Consider the following 15122-nt stretch of genomic DNA (forward strand, 5'->3'; position numbering starts at 1 on the left):
TGGAGAGTGGTAATGTTTCCAAGACCCCACTAACCCTTCTTCACAATACGCAGGGTCAGCATCTGGGGAGTTCTGGCCAGCATGTGCGGCCAGAACTCTCCAGGTGGGGGCACTGCGAGACGGCTGCCCTGCCAGCATTGTGTTCGTTATTTTTTAATTGTGTCCAAATGTTTGTTTTAGTATCTCTCGGTGTGTCTTGTGTGGGGGGTGGTGAGGGGGGGAGTAAGGGCAGAACCGCTTTCGGTTGCCTTCTCCAGAGGCCTAACACCATGGATTGGAGCGGCCTTTCCCGGAGTCAGGCCTGGAGTTTCAGCAGCGGGCGCAGCGTGGACTTTTCATCATGGAGCTGGCGAGCCCTTGCCGGGGGTCGCCAGAAAGGAGTGCTCCGATCGCTGGCCCGCGGACTGTTACATCCTGAAGCTGTAGTCTGCGGAGCTTCTAGCCACAGGCGCGGCGTCTGGAGCCTGGGATCCCTCGTCGGGGACCCCCGGAGAAGAGCTACGATCGCCGGCCCGCGGCCTATAACATCATGAAGCCGCGGTCTGCAGAGTTTCTAGCCGCAGGCGCGTCGTGGACTTACCATCCGGAGCGGGATCCCTCGCCGGAGATAGCCAGAGAAGAGCTCCGACCGCCGGCCTGCGGCCTACAACATCCTGAAGCCGCGGTCTCCGGTAAGAGAGCGCCGTTTCGGGACCTCCAAGCCGCGGAGTGTGTTCGACCGTCCCTACGAGAGGGCCTGTACATCCGGATGTCCGTAGCGGTGACTGCGGAGGTTTATGGCCCTGACCACGGGTGAACAAGGAGGAGGACTGACTGAACTTTGTGCCTTCCACCACAGTGAAGAATGCTGTGGTGGATATTTGTGTTAAATCTTATTGTGTATTGTGTGTTCTTTTTTAATTGTACCACTGCTGGCAAATTAATTTCACTGCACTTTCGGGTGAATAAAATTGACTATTGATTATTGACAGTGACTGAGATAGTGTGCAAAGACTTCCAGCATCTGTGGGAAGGGACTGCAGACCAAAGATATACACAAATGCAGGAGTAACTCAGCGATTCAGGCAGCATCTCTGGAAAAAAAGACCAGGTGATGTTTCGGGTTGTAATCCTTCTTCAGACTGCCAACCCAAAGACTTCCGACCCGAAACATCACATTATTTTTTTCCAGAGATGCTGCCTGACCCGTTGAGTTACTCCAGCATTTTGTGTATATCTTCGACTTCCAAGATTTGTTGGATTCTGTGGTCAGCACCCTTGAAGAACTGGCGTGTTGGATGATTTTAAGATGTGCTTGGCACTCATGAAGTAAACCACTTGTATAAATGTGATTCAAATGTGCATACACGTAGATATAGAAGTTGTGCACTAATGTTATAAAAGCTAATGGGGGAAATGATTATAAGTTATACATGCAATGTCATTTTAACATGGTTTTCTTGGCATTCCATTTTCCGACCCAGTAAATTAGAAAGATGTATATCACCAATGCAGACTTCATAATTTCCATCAATGTATCAGAGCAATTCTTTGATGTATAAAAGCAGAGAATTATTATCATGGAAATTGTGATTAACCCTAAAATAATTTATAATAAATAAATTTATTAGACCGTAACATTGAAATATTTTGTGTCAGTGACCACACACCAGCTATGCAGGATGATCATTTTCATTGTTGCTTATTAATTGATCTTCATGGGCAATAACCTTCACTATTTGCCGGCCAACAGTCTGCCCAAATGTGTAAAATGGTTTTCAGCTTTGGAATTGAATTTAACTCCAGGTATAATAAAAAGTTATGATCAGTGTAAACCTTGCAATGTAATAGAGAAACTATTGGTCTTATATTATATGAATGGATTTCCGAATGCAATCAAAAATGATCTTTGGCCAATATTATAACGTAACTTTCTGTCATAATTTATTTTAGGTGGACTAGTACTGGACAGAAAATGACAAAATAATGATGTAATTAAATTTATTTGCTTCCGATGTTTAAAACAGTTTCTTGATTTGAAAAATGAATATCTAAATAACAGCCTAATGAGCTACAACTCATGACGTTTTATGCTAAATACTGTAAAATGTGTACATAAACCAAATTGGGAAATGTAAATTTATAAGCTGAGGACAATTATGTTCAGTCATTCAGGCTGTTGAACAGCCATTGAACTTGTAAATACATTAGGCACAAAAGTATTGTGACTGGCAAAAATAATATAAAATATTGAAAGTATTCTGAATTTGACAATCTATCAGGGATATGTGCCTTTCAAATGCAAATGTGGAAATCTTAGTTCTGAAAGAAAGCATGCAAAAAAGGGGCAGATATTTTGGGATCTACTTTCTCCAGAATCGCTGTACTTCCTTCTGGAATGCTTATCTTTCCTTATTACTTAGCAGACTGAGGGAAGAAGGTGACATTTTCTCCTTGGATCATTTAATGGAGCACAGTACTAGAACATATGACCTTCTCAGCCCAGCTTTCTCTTATCTTGGATTCGAAAAAGACAATGAGCAGGAACCAAAAAAACAAAATTTCCATATAAAAAAGATACAAAGTGCTGGAGTATCTCAGCGGGTCAGACAGCACCTCTGGAGAACATGGATAGGTGACGTTTCGGGTCGGGACATTTCTTCATGCTGCAAGTGGTGGTGGGGGGGAGGGGAGATGCTTCAGGAGACCCTTCACAAAGAGGGCTGGGCCTAGTACTGAAGGGGAAACTTTGTAAAAGTCTGGGGTGAAGGGCAATGCAATGGGGCAGATAGACACAAAATGCTGGAGTAACTCAGTAAGGCAGCATCTCTGGAGAAAAGGAATGGGTGACGTATCGTTTCGGGTTGGGACCCTTCTGCAGAGATGCTGCCTGATCCACTGAGTTACTCAAGCATTTTGTTTCTATTTTCGGTATAAACCAGCGTCTGCAGTTCCTTCCTACACAAGGTAAAAGGGGACCTAGGAGGGTGCTCGTTCAAAGAGACGGGCTAGGCTCAAAGGGGCAAATGGCCACCATCCACTGCACCCATCGACTCCTGCAGCAATATTGGTACCAACCACATCTCCAGCGCAACACAATCCCACTTGCCCAACACCAACCTCCCGTCCCAACACCCCTCTCTTTCCCCCCCCCCCCCCCCACCACGGCGTACCCCGCCCACCCGGGGCGCTCTGTCCTCGGATACTACGTGTGCCACCCCGAGCCTGAGCCCCGTTCCCGGGGCAGTCCCGCCATCACCCGTCCATCTACACGCCCGGAAACACAGCGATAAACGAAGTGGGCGCGGGTGCCTGATAACCAGTGCCTCAATGACCTGTCGCCCGGATCCCCCGGTAACCCGTTCCCCTGATACCTGGTGACCGGTGTCCCAGGTAGGTGGGGGATATATCCCCCCATTTGTTGTGGTGGGGGATGGCCTGTATCATTATCCCCCAGTTTTTGGAGGTCGAGCAATAACAGAAATAATAATCACCTGCTCCTACCTCTCACGTAGGCTCTACATTATCTTAAAAATACTTCAAACAAAAAACATTGAAATCATACTTCTATAATGCACTAAAACATGATTTTAACATCAAATTTGTCCTACCGTGGGACACCCTCCCACACCCTCCCTCCGCTCGGTGTCTCAGATCCCTCGCCGGGTACCCACGAGGCCGGTGATCAGTGATCGCTCAGCACCCCCACTTTCAAAAACGCTCCGTGGCCCCTGCTCAGTATAGTTTGACTTGGATTTCATCTGGGAATAGAGCTTGGTGTAACTCTCATATTGGCATCTTTGGCACACATTCTCCACATACTTACTGTGGCAGCAATGGATTAAACGTTTAGGTTGGCAGCAGAGCCCTTGAACATGGGCCAGTCTTCAGTTTAGAGATACAGCGTGGAAACAAGCCCTTAGGCCCGCCAAGTCCACACTGACCAGCGATCCACGTACACTAACACTGTCTGACACACTAGGGATAATTTACAATTTTTTTAACCAAAGCCAATTAACCAGTTAACAGTGGCTTGTCATTGAAATTATATTATTGAGGTTGCAGCATTAAAGCTCCTCTCTTTAAAAGCAGATTTAAAAATTCCCTTCTCATCTTAATGACATGGTTAGTCAATATTTTGAGTCAAACTGTCTGCAAAGATATAATAATAATTGATGAAAAAAATCCTCATTTGTCAGATTCATTTCAGTAAGTGGCTGAATTGGTCCTGAATGCTGATTAAGAAAAATCTGAGATTTCAAAGAACAGCACAGAATCTAACCACTGCTTTTGATTTGAAGGAAAATTATTATGTCCTTGAACACATTGATTGACATCCTGGAGACATTTCCATCTCTTGGCGAAACTTTGTAACATTTGGACCAACTGTCCGTGCTTCTTCCTGCATTCAGGCAGCGACTGAAGAGCACAGCTCTGGAAAAGATGATTGCACAGAGCTTGTTTTAGTTTTAGTTATAGAGATACAGCATGAAGGTGAGTCCACAACAACCATTGATCACCGATTCACACTAATTATCCCACAACACTCTAGGGAAATTTATAGAGGGCAATTAACCTACAAATCCACACGTCCTTGGGATGTGGGAGGAGCCGGAGCTGCCGAAGGAAACCCGTGCAGTCACAGGGACAACGTGCAAACTCCACACAGACATCACCCGAGGTCAGGATTGAACCTGGCATTCTGGCACTGTGAGGCAGGAGCTCTACCACTGTGCCGCCCATAAAGCTGATCATGGGAGGGGCAGAAGAGTACTTCGCAACTGCATGGACTAAGTAGACTGGGCGATGTTCAAGGACTCAGCCATGGATGTGAATGAATACGCTATGGCTTGTTACAGACTTCATGAGGAAATGTGCGGAGGAATATTTCTGAGATTTTCCGAGTGTTCCCTAACCAGAATTCTTGGATGAACTATGAAGTCTACCGATGACTGGATCTCGGACATTCAAGTAGTGATGTAGAGTCGTACAAGGTCTTCAGAGGCAAATGAGAATGCAAAGATGCATTTACAGACTAAACTGGAGACTTAGATGGATGAATTTATGTTTATTTCTTCCGGAAACGCACCAGTGGGAACACGGACACTCAAGGAGCTCCGAGCAGTGGCTATGATTGGAAAAATGTAGTCTGAACACTCTCTGTACCTATTGTTACAGCGTCCCCTCTCTCGGATACCTCTCAGATCCCTGTCACCAGCAGACAGGCCAGGTGAGCTGGAAAGGGTGCAGAGAAGATTTACGAGGATGTTGCCAGGTCTCATGGGCTGAGCTAGAGGGAGAGGTTGGGCAGGCTAGAACTCTATTCTTTGGAGCACAAGAGGATGAGGAGTGATCTTATAGTGGTGTACAAAATCATGAGAGGAATAGATTGGGTAGACGCAGAGAGTCTCTTGCCGAGAGTATGGGAATTGAGAACCAGAGGACATGGGTTTAAGGTGAGGGGGGAAAGATTTAATAGGAACACGAGGGGTAACTTTTTCACACAAAGGGTGGTGGGTGTATGCAACGAGCAGCCGGAAGAGGTAGTTGAGGAAGGTATTATCACAACGTATAAGGATAAATTAAATTTTTATTGTGTATTTGTGTGTTCTTTTTCATTGTACCGCTGCTGGCAAATTCAGTTCACTTGCACTTTATGTGCAAGTGACGAATAAAACTGATTGTATTGATTGTTAATATTTAGACAGGTACATGGATAGGACAGGTTTAGAATGATATGGGTCAAGCACAGGCAGGTGGGACTAGTGTAGATGGGACATATTGGTCAGTGTGGGCAAGTTGGGCCAAAGAGCCTGTTTCCATACTGTGTGACTCTATGACTCTATTGGAGGTGAAACCTCAGCATGATCATGCTGCCACAGCTAAATAATTTACAGTTGTGTCCAATTACCTTGACATTTCCTTGGAGTTTAAGCTTTGGACAGGTTTCATTATCCTGTTCTCAGAAAAGCAGGTTCAATTTTGTGAATCCCTGGTAAGTTACTGGCTGGAACTGAGCAATTTTATCTCCCCTCCCAATCCCCCCCTCACTCCAGAATGGCAATTTTATGGATGAGGTAAAATTCCTTCCGTAGAAACAAGGAACTGCAGATGCTGGTTTACACAAAAGGACACAAAGTACTGGAGTAACTTAGCTGATATAGATAGGTGACGTTTCAGAGTGAGACCCTTCTTCAAAATTCCTGCCACTTCCCAAAATTAACACATATGAAATTCCTATGCTCCCACTATATGTTTTATGAAATGCTAACTGCATTTTGTTGTCTCTGTACTTGTACACTGCACAATGACAATAAAGTTTGAATCTGAATCTGAATCTGAATGAACATTGATGAAAAAAATGACCTTTGGTCTCCCTTTGGATAAAATAAAAGGATTGTTTGTGTTTGTTTTAAATCCAGAGGTTTTGTTTCTGTTTTAGGTCAGCTATTTATTTGTATCACCCTCCGTGATTACTTCAGTGTTATTTATATACTATGAAGCTTGATTTGATTTTAATACTCAAAAAAAAAACTTTTTTCCATTGTAGATTGTGAAAGAGACCTAAATATATTTTAAGATTTCCGTGGCATGCCATAATTTGATGGATATTCTTAATAAGAAGGGCCTATGGCAGACCAAATCAAAGATCCTTGGTTGCAATCTTGAGAGATGAAACAGCTGAAGCCTGGGTCAGAGTTAGAAGCAATGTGATTGGAATTTTTGTTGGCTATTTACTCACTTGTCGGAATTTTGTGTGACTATTCTATTTCTCCTAATGATGAAACATGTTAAAAATGTCAGAAATGTGATAATTCTATATTTATCAACCTTTTCTTCCTATCTCCTTTGATTGATGTTTTCAACCACTCGTCTTTTTCATTTTGTTTTTATGATTTTCTCTCACTTTTATTTTCTCTCTTTGTTTAGCTTTTCTTCTCGGGTCAATCAATATTGAACATATTTGCAATTTCTCAAATAATGAAGATGGCTCCATCGGTTTGCAGCAAGACCTGGACCACATTCAGGCATTCCCTTTTCATGCTCTTGTTTGCCATCTTGTTGTTCATAAGGTGTAGATTAGAACTTTTGTCTCATTGCTTAGGAAAAGTCTCAAGTTATTCTACGTGGATTCTAACCGAAATTCTTGCCATTGCATGTCTGATTCTGATTAGAATTTAGTGACTTCAAACCTTAATTCTGTTATTCTCCCTCTACAGATCTGTTTCATTTCATGTTAAAACTGTGGGGCATGCATTGGGCACCCTGTGGCGAAGTCTCATCTATTTCCTATAAGCATTCCACCATCTACAGGTAACAAATCAGGAGTTTGACATGCATCTTGAGAGTATCCAGTACAAAATAATGTGGTACTGACCCTCTACCCTAAATGTTTATATCCTCTACCAGGGCACATCTGGGTTTATTGTATCCTATCCACAAAATCCAAAACCAGCAGTTCATCAAGGCTTCTTCAACAGCACCACCCCAAACACTGCTAGTTACACATCTTTTTGACAATGAAATATATCATTGTTTCTTCAACCATTGTGCACAAATATTGCAACTCCCTTCGCAATAGCACTGGAGGCAAACCATGACTTCTGTAGCTGAGCAACATAGATCATCATCACACTCTAGGAGAAGTTATGAATGAAGAATAAGCATTGGCCTCATTCCATAAATGAATAATAATGACATTTGTCTGAGTATATCAACTAAACTCAACTACACTAGTATGTTGAAGATATGACCAAAAAGGTTGATGAGAGCAGTGCTGTAGACATGATTATATATCAATTTCAATAAGGCATTCCGCAAGGTAGGTTATTCTGGAAGGTTAGATTGCATGGGATCCAAGGAAAGATAGTTGAATGGATAGAAAATTGGCTTCATGGAAGGAAGCAGAGGCTGATGGCAGAGGTTGTTTTTCGAACTGGAAGCCTGTGACAATTGGTGTGCCTCAGGATTCGGTGCTGCGCCCATTGCTCTCTGTCATCTATATCAATTATTTGGATGAGAACGTGCAAGGCATGATCAGCGAATTTGCGGAAGATACTAAAGTGGGTGGTATTGTAGATAGTGAAGATGGTTGTCAAAAATTGCAGCAGGATCTTGATTGGTTGGGCAGGTGGGGTGAGTAATGGTTGATGGAATTTAAGACTGAGAAATGTGAGGGGTTGCATTTTGGGAATTCTAACAAGGGCAGGACCTACAAAGTGAATGGTAGGGCTCTGGGGAGTGTTGTAGAACATAATTCTAGCGGTGCAGGTACAGAGTTCCTTAAAAGTGCAGTCACAGGTAGATAGGATGGTCAAGAAGACTTTCGGCATATTGGCCTTCATCAGTCAGAATATTGAGTATAGAAACTGGAATATTTGCAATTTCTCAAATAATGAAGATGGCTCCATCTGTTTGCAGCAAGACACATTCAGGCATTCTCTTTTCATGTTCTTGTTTGCCATCTTGTTGTTCATAAGGTGTAGACTAGAACTTTTGCCTCATTGCTTAGGAAAAGTCTCAAGTTATTCCACATGGATTCTAACTGAAATTCTTCCCATTGCATTTCTGGTTCTAATTAGAATTTAGTGACTTCAAACCTTTACTCTTTTGTTCTCCCTCTACAAATCTTTCATTTCATGTAAAAACCCTGTGGCAACGTGTCATCTACTTCCTATAAGCGGTCAGATTTGCAGTTATAGAAAACATTATTGAGGTCACATTTGGAATATCGTGTTCAGGTTTGGTCACCATGTTAAAGGAAAGGTGCTGTCAAGCTGGAAATTATGCAGAGAAGATTTATGAGGATTTTGCCAGGACTCGAAGGCCTGAGCTATAGGGAGAGGTTGAGCAGGCTAAGACTTTATTCCTTTGAGTGCAGGAGGTTGAGGGGTAATCTTATAGAGGTGTACAAAATCATGAGAGGAATAGACTGGGTAAATGCAGGTCAGGATGAGGGGAGGGAAGCTTTAACAGGAACCTGAAGGGTAACTTTTATACACAACAGGTGGTGGGTGTATGGAATGAGCTGCTGGAGGAGGTAGTTGAGGCAGGTACCATTGCAATGCTTTCAGAAACATTTAGACAGGTTCATGGATAGGATAGGTTTAGAGGGATATAGGCCAAACAGAGGCAGTGTAGATGGGGCATGTTGGTCGGCGTGGGCAAGTTGGGCCAAAGGGTCTGTTTCCATGCTGTATGACTATGACTACCAGCAACTGTCAAAATCCAGCCTTGCCAATTATATTTATAGCCTTTTCAAATACACCATGAAGGAGATGCAAGAGGCCCATTCGTTGGAAAGTGAACCAAAGTGTCACACACGTGACCAGATGACATCACAAAGTAATACATTAAAAACATTCTTGTACGAGATTAATCTTATTCATTGCTATTTTCCTACCTACAGAACTATAATGCGTCTGCTAAAGATATGAACATTCTAGTTTTTTAAAATTCAGAGTTTGTATAATGCTTCCGTGTGATATCACACACGTGACCAGTCATATTTTACCTCTGACCTTAAACAAACATTGGCAGCAAAACATATAAGAATTTCATTTGATAAACCGAAAAATATATAAATCATATATACAGTACAAAACAATATATCTGTCATGCTTTCAGAACTAGAAGAGATGTATTCCACAATTTGTCATCTTTTTGGTCGCACATGTGACTAAGAATGGGCCAAGAATAAAAAAGTAATGTAAATACCAAAAATCTGATCATCAAGAGATAAAGAGGAAGAATAGACTTTGTTGCCTTCCATCACAGTGAGGAATCCACTGTGGTGGATGTTTATGTTAATTTTTCTGTAGTTGTGTCTCTTGTTGCTTTTTTTTAGTATGGCTGTATGGTAAATCGAATATCACTGAACCTTAACTGGTACTCGTGACAATAAAATACCTTTGAAACATTATTAGAGATAATCATTGGGGGAGATAGTGATAGAGAAACACAGCACGGAAACAGGCCCTTTGGCCCACCAAATCCAGGCCAATCCATTGTTTAGGGCGGACAGTGGCACAGTGGTAAAGTTGGTGCTTCACAGAGCCAGAGACCTAGGGTCGATCCTGATTGCGGGTGCTGTCTGTGTAGAGTTTATACTGTATGTTCTCCCCGTGACCCAGTGAATTTTCTCCAAGTCAAGTCAAGTCAACTTTATTTGTCACATACACATACAAGATGTGTAGTAAAATGAAAGTGGCAATGCCTGCGGATTGTGCAAAAACTACAGAACAGAATAGAATAAAATCAATATTTACATGTCAAAAGACACAACACAACAATAAATTAGTGCAGTAATTTAGTCCCTGGTGAGATAAGAGCTTACAGATGGCCTGATAAGATGACCTGTGGGAAGAAACTCTGTCTCATCCTCTCTGTTTTCACAGCATGACTGAAGTAGCTGGAACAGTCCGTTGCTGGGGTGGTAGGGGTCCCCCATAATGTTGCTGGCTCTGGATCTGCTCCTCCTAGTGTATAGGTCCTGCAGGGGGGCGAGTGTAGTTCCCATAGTGCGTTTGGCCAAATGCACTACTCTTTGCAGAGCCTTCCTGTCCTGGGCAGAGCAGTTCTCAAACCAGATTGTGATGTTGCCAGACAAGATGCTTTCTACGGCCCCAGAGTAGAAGCACTGAAGAATCCTCAGAGAGACTCTGTATTTCCTCAGCTGCCTGAGGTGGTAAAGGCGCTGCCTTGCCTTACTCACCAGTGCGGCAGTGTGTGTTGTCCATGTCAGATCCTCTGTGATGTGGACTCCCAGGTATTTAAAGCAGCTCACCCTATCCACAGTATCCCCATTTATCTCCAGTGGCGTGTACGTCCTCGGATGTTGTGCCCTTCTAAAGTCCACAATCAGCTCCTTCGTTTTTGTGACATTCAAGCGGAGGCTGTTGTCCTGACACCAGAGTGCCAGATCAGTCACCTCCTCCCAGTAGGCCTTCTCATTGTTATCGGAGATCAGGCCCACCACCACAGTGCCATCAGCAAACTTGATTATGGAGTTGGAGCTGAACCTAACCGCACAGTGTACAGGGAGTACAGTAGGGGGCTGAGGATGCAACCCTGGGGGGATCCTGTGTTCAGGGTGTATGTCTTCCCATCTTGACCACCTGGGGCCTGGCAGTGAGAAAGTCCAGGACCCAGGCACACAGGGGAGTGTTAAGCCACAGTTCCAGCAGCTACTCAGCAAGTCTGGTGGGGACTATCGTATTGAAAGCTGAACTGGTCAATGAAAGGCATCCTCACATAGCCCCCCTTCTGGCTGTCAAGGTGAGAGAGAGAGCAGTGTGCAGAACCTGTGAGATTGCATCATCCGTGGATTTGTTCGGACGGTATGCGAACTGCAGCGGATCCATGTTGCGAGGGAGGAAGGCGCAGATGTGGTTCGTGATCAGCCTCTCGAAGCATTTCATGACCACCGAGGTGAGGGTCATTCAAACAAGCTGGAGAGGCATTCTTTGGCACAGGTACAATGGTGGATCTTTTGAAGCAGGCAGGGACCACGGACTTGGCCAGGGAGAGGTTGAATATTGTGGTGAGCACTGGAGCAAGCTGAGTAGCACAAGACTTAAGTATTCGCCCAGATATACCATCTGGGCCTACAGCTTTCCTCGTGTTCGGTTTCCTTCCATGTTCCAAAGGTGTGCAGGTTTGTAAGTTTATTGGTTTCTGTAAATTGCCCCATGTGTGTAGGATGCTAAAGTGGGATAACATAGAACTGGTATCTGGGTGATCAATGGTCGGCATGGACTCTGTGGTCCGAAGTGCCTGTTTTCACGTTGTATTTCTAAACTAACCATCAACCACCTATTTACACTAAATGAACACTAATCCAATCCAACTTTATTCTCTCCATATTGTTAACCATTCTCACAGTATTTACCACTTACCTTCTCATAAGGGACAATTTACAGAGGTTAAGTAACCTTCAAACCCATACATCTTTGGGGGCAGCTGGAGGAAACTGGAGCACCAGAGGAAACCTACGCATTCTCACAGGGAGAATGAGCAAACTCCACACAGCCAGCACTCGAGGTCAGTATCAAACCAGCTCTCTGACGCCGAGAGGCTGCAGCACTACCCGCTGCAGCACTGTACGGACTTACAGCAACAGCTGTAGAGAGTAATGTCCATGTCAATGACCTTTCATCAGAATTGGTGATGCATGAGGTTGCCGTTAGAGTTATGAAGCAACTGCATCCCAATAACCTGTGTGGTGAATGCTGCCTTTGATTTTTGCTGAAGTTCTTTAACTCTGACCTTCAACGATTATTCTGAACATGGGCATGGTCTGAAAAATAAGATTTGATTAAGCATAAGTAAGGCTAGAAAAAAGTACAATGTAAAATAAATGCAGCCCTAGATATCAGCAATCGTGGAATGATTGAGTTTTACATTAAAGGAGATAAGAATAGGTCCAAGACGAATGTTTTAACCTGAAATAAGGGCAATTCTGAGGACACAAAGATAGAGTGAGCTAACGTGAAATAGGTTAAGTGATCAATCAATGAAGTGGCAGAGATTAAAGGATAGCTTCTAAAATACTCAATGTAGATGCATTCCAAAATAGACAATAGACAATAGGTGCAGGAGTAGGCCATTCGGCCTTTCGAGCCAGCACCGCCATTCACTGTGATCATGGCTGATCATCCACAATCAGTACCCCTTTCCTGCCTTCTCCCCATATCCCTTGACTACGCTATCTTTAAGAGCTCTATCTAACTCCTATCTTTGAGAGCTCTATCTAACTCCTATCTTTAACTAGAAATGAAGGAAAAATTCCACTGGGAAGACCCTCCGTCTGCTAAAATTAAAGAAAAAGCATCGAATTATGCAAAAATTAGTGGCCCATTGTAGGATTGGACAAAACTACAAAATATGATATAAGGATTAAATTAGGCTAAAAATGTAATTCAATATAGTAAGAATCTCCATAAAGTTATAATAAAGACCAATAAAGTGAGAATTGGTTCTATAGAAAGTGAGTCTCGGAAATTAAACAATTAAGAAAACTTTTCTAAGGGAAACAAATTACGACCTTGTCTGCAACATTGAATTCATTGATTAATAAATGCTGTAATTCCTGAACAGTTGGGTAAAAAAAACATGAGTCCTTGTGCATAGAGAGTAGTCCGGGTATCAGGGGTTATGGGAAGAAGGCAGGAGAATGGGGTTAGGAGGGAGAGATAGATCAGCCATGATTGAATGGCGGAGTAAACTTGATGGGCCAAATGGCCTAATTCTGCTCCTATCAGTTATGACCTTATGAGAGCCATTAAAGTGATTATAAGCGACTACTAGGCTCAAGAATAGTTTCTTCTCAACAACCATCAGGCTCTTGAATACTAGGCCACACTAACAATAGACAATAGATAATAGACAATGGACAATAGGTGCAGGAGTAGGTCATTCAGCCCTTTGAGCCAGCACCACCATTCACTGTGATCATGGCTGATCATCCCCAATCAGTACCCCGTTCCTGCCTTCTCCCCATATCCCCTGACTTCACTATTTTTAAGAGCCCTATCTAGCTCTCTCTTGAAAGTATCCAGAGAACCTGCCTCCACTCCCTGTAAATTGTTCCAAATGATGTGAGTGGATGAGAGAGTGGAATAACATACACTGCATTCAGAAAGTATTCAGACCCCTTCACTTTTTCCACATCTTTTTACGTTACAGCCTTATTTTAAAATGGATTAAATTCAGTTTTTTTTAAATCATCAATCTACACACAATACCCCAGAATGAAAAAGCGAAAACAGGTGTTTAGAGATTTTTGCAAAGTAATTAAAAAGAAATAACTGAAATATCACATTTACATAAGTATTCAGACCCTTTGCTATGACACTCAATATTGAGCTTAGGTGCATCCTGTTTCCATTTGATTTTCCTTGAGATGTTTCTACAACTTGATTGGAGTCCACCAGTGGTAAATTAAATTGATTGGACATGATTTGGAAAGGCACACACCTGTCTATATAAGGTCCCACAGTTGACAATGCATGTCAGAGCAAAAACCAAGCCATGAAGACAAAGGAATTGTCCGTAGATCTCCGAGACAGGATTGTGTCGAGACACAGATCTGGGGACGGGTATAAAACAATTTCTGCAGCATTGCACGTCCCGAAGAGCACAGTGGCCTCCGTCATTCTTAAATGGAAGAATTTTGGAACCACCAGGACTCTTCATAGAGCTGGCTGCCCGGCCAAATTGAACAATCGTGGGAGAAGGGCATTGGTCAGGGAGGTGACCAAGGACCCGATGGTCTCTCTGACAGAGCTCCAGAGTTCCTTTGTGGAGATAGGAGAACCTTCCAGACAGCCAACTATATCTGTATATCTGCAGCACTCCACCAAACAGGCCTTTATGGTAGAGTGTCTAGACGGAAGCCACTCCTCAGTAAAAGGCATATGACAGCCCACTTGGAGTTTGCCAAAAGGCACGTAAAGGACTCTCAGACCATGCAAAACAAGATTTGTAGTGGCCATTTGGCTTTATTTTGTGTGTCATTAATTATGGCTTTTGCCTTTAAATTTTAGACTGCCCGTGATTATGTGGGTGGGATTTCTTACGTAGTCAGTGGCGTGTTTGCTGCTGGGTTTTGTTTCGCAGAAGCTATTTCCTAGTTAGTTTAGTTCGGAGGACCGTGGTGGAAAATATAACTTTTCGACCATGTGAAGTTTTGCTGAGACATGGGAAGTTTTCTAATTTTTTTAAGCAATAAGCTGAAGTTTGCTGAAGTTTAAAATGTACCAGTAAAAGAAGAAGGTTGGATGAATATCTTGCTGTTTTTCTTCAACAATAAAGAAACTATTAATTAAAAGACTGGGTGATGAAGATTTATCTTTTGAGAAGTTTTGAGCTGAAGGATGTGGAGAAGCTTGCTTGCGTATCGAAACAACATACTCCTAAAGCCATGTGCACTCCAGAGTGGCTAGAGAGATAACGGAGCGATCTCTTGAATGTTATAATAATCTGCTGCTGCAAGATTCTCTGATCTGTTGAAACCACGATTGAACTCTTTGGCCTGAATGCCAAGCGTCACGTCTGGAGGAAACCAGGCACCGCTCATCACCTGGCCAATACCATACCTACGGTGAAGCACGGTGGTGGCAGCATCATGCTGTGGGGATGTT

This window comes from Amblyraja radiata, chromosome 7, assembly GCF_010909765.2.
Source record: "Amblyraja radiata isolate CabotCenter1 chromosome 7, sAmbRad1.1.pri, whole genome shotgun sequence".
Lineage (NCBI taxonomy): Eukaryota > Metazoa > Chordata > Chondrichthyes > Rajiformes > Rajidae > Amblyraja > Amblyraja radiata.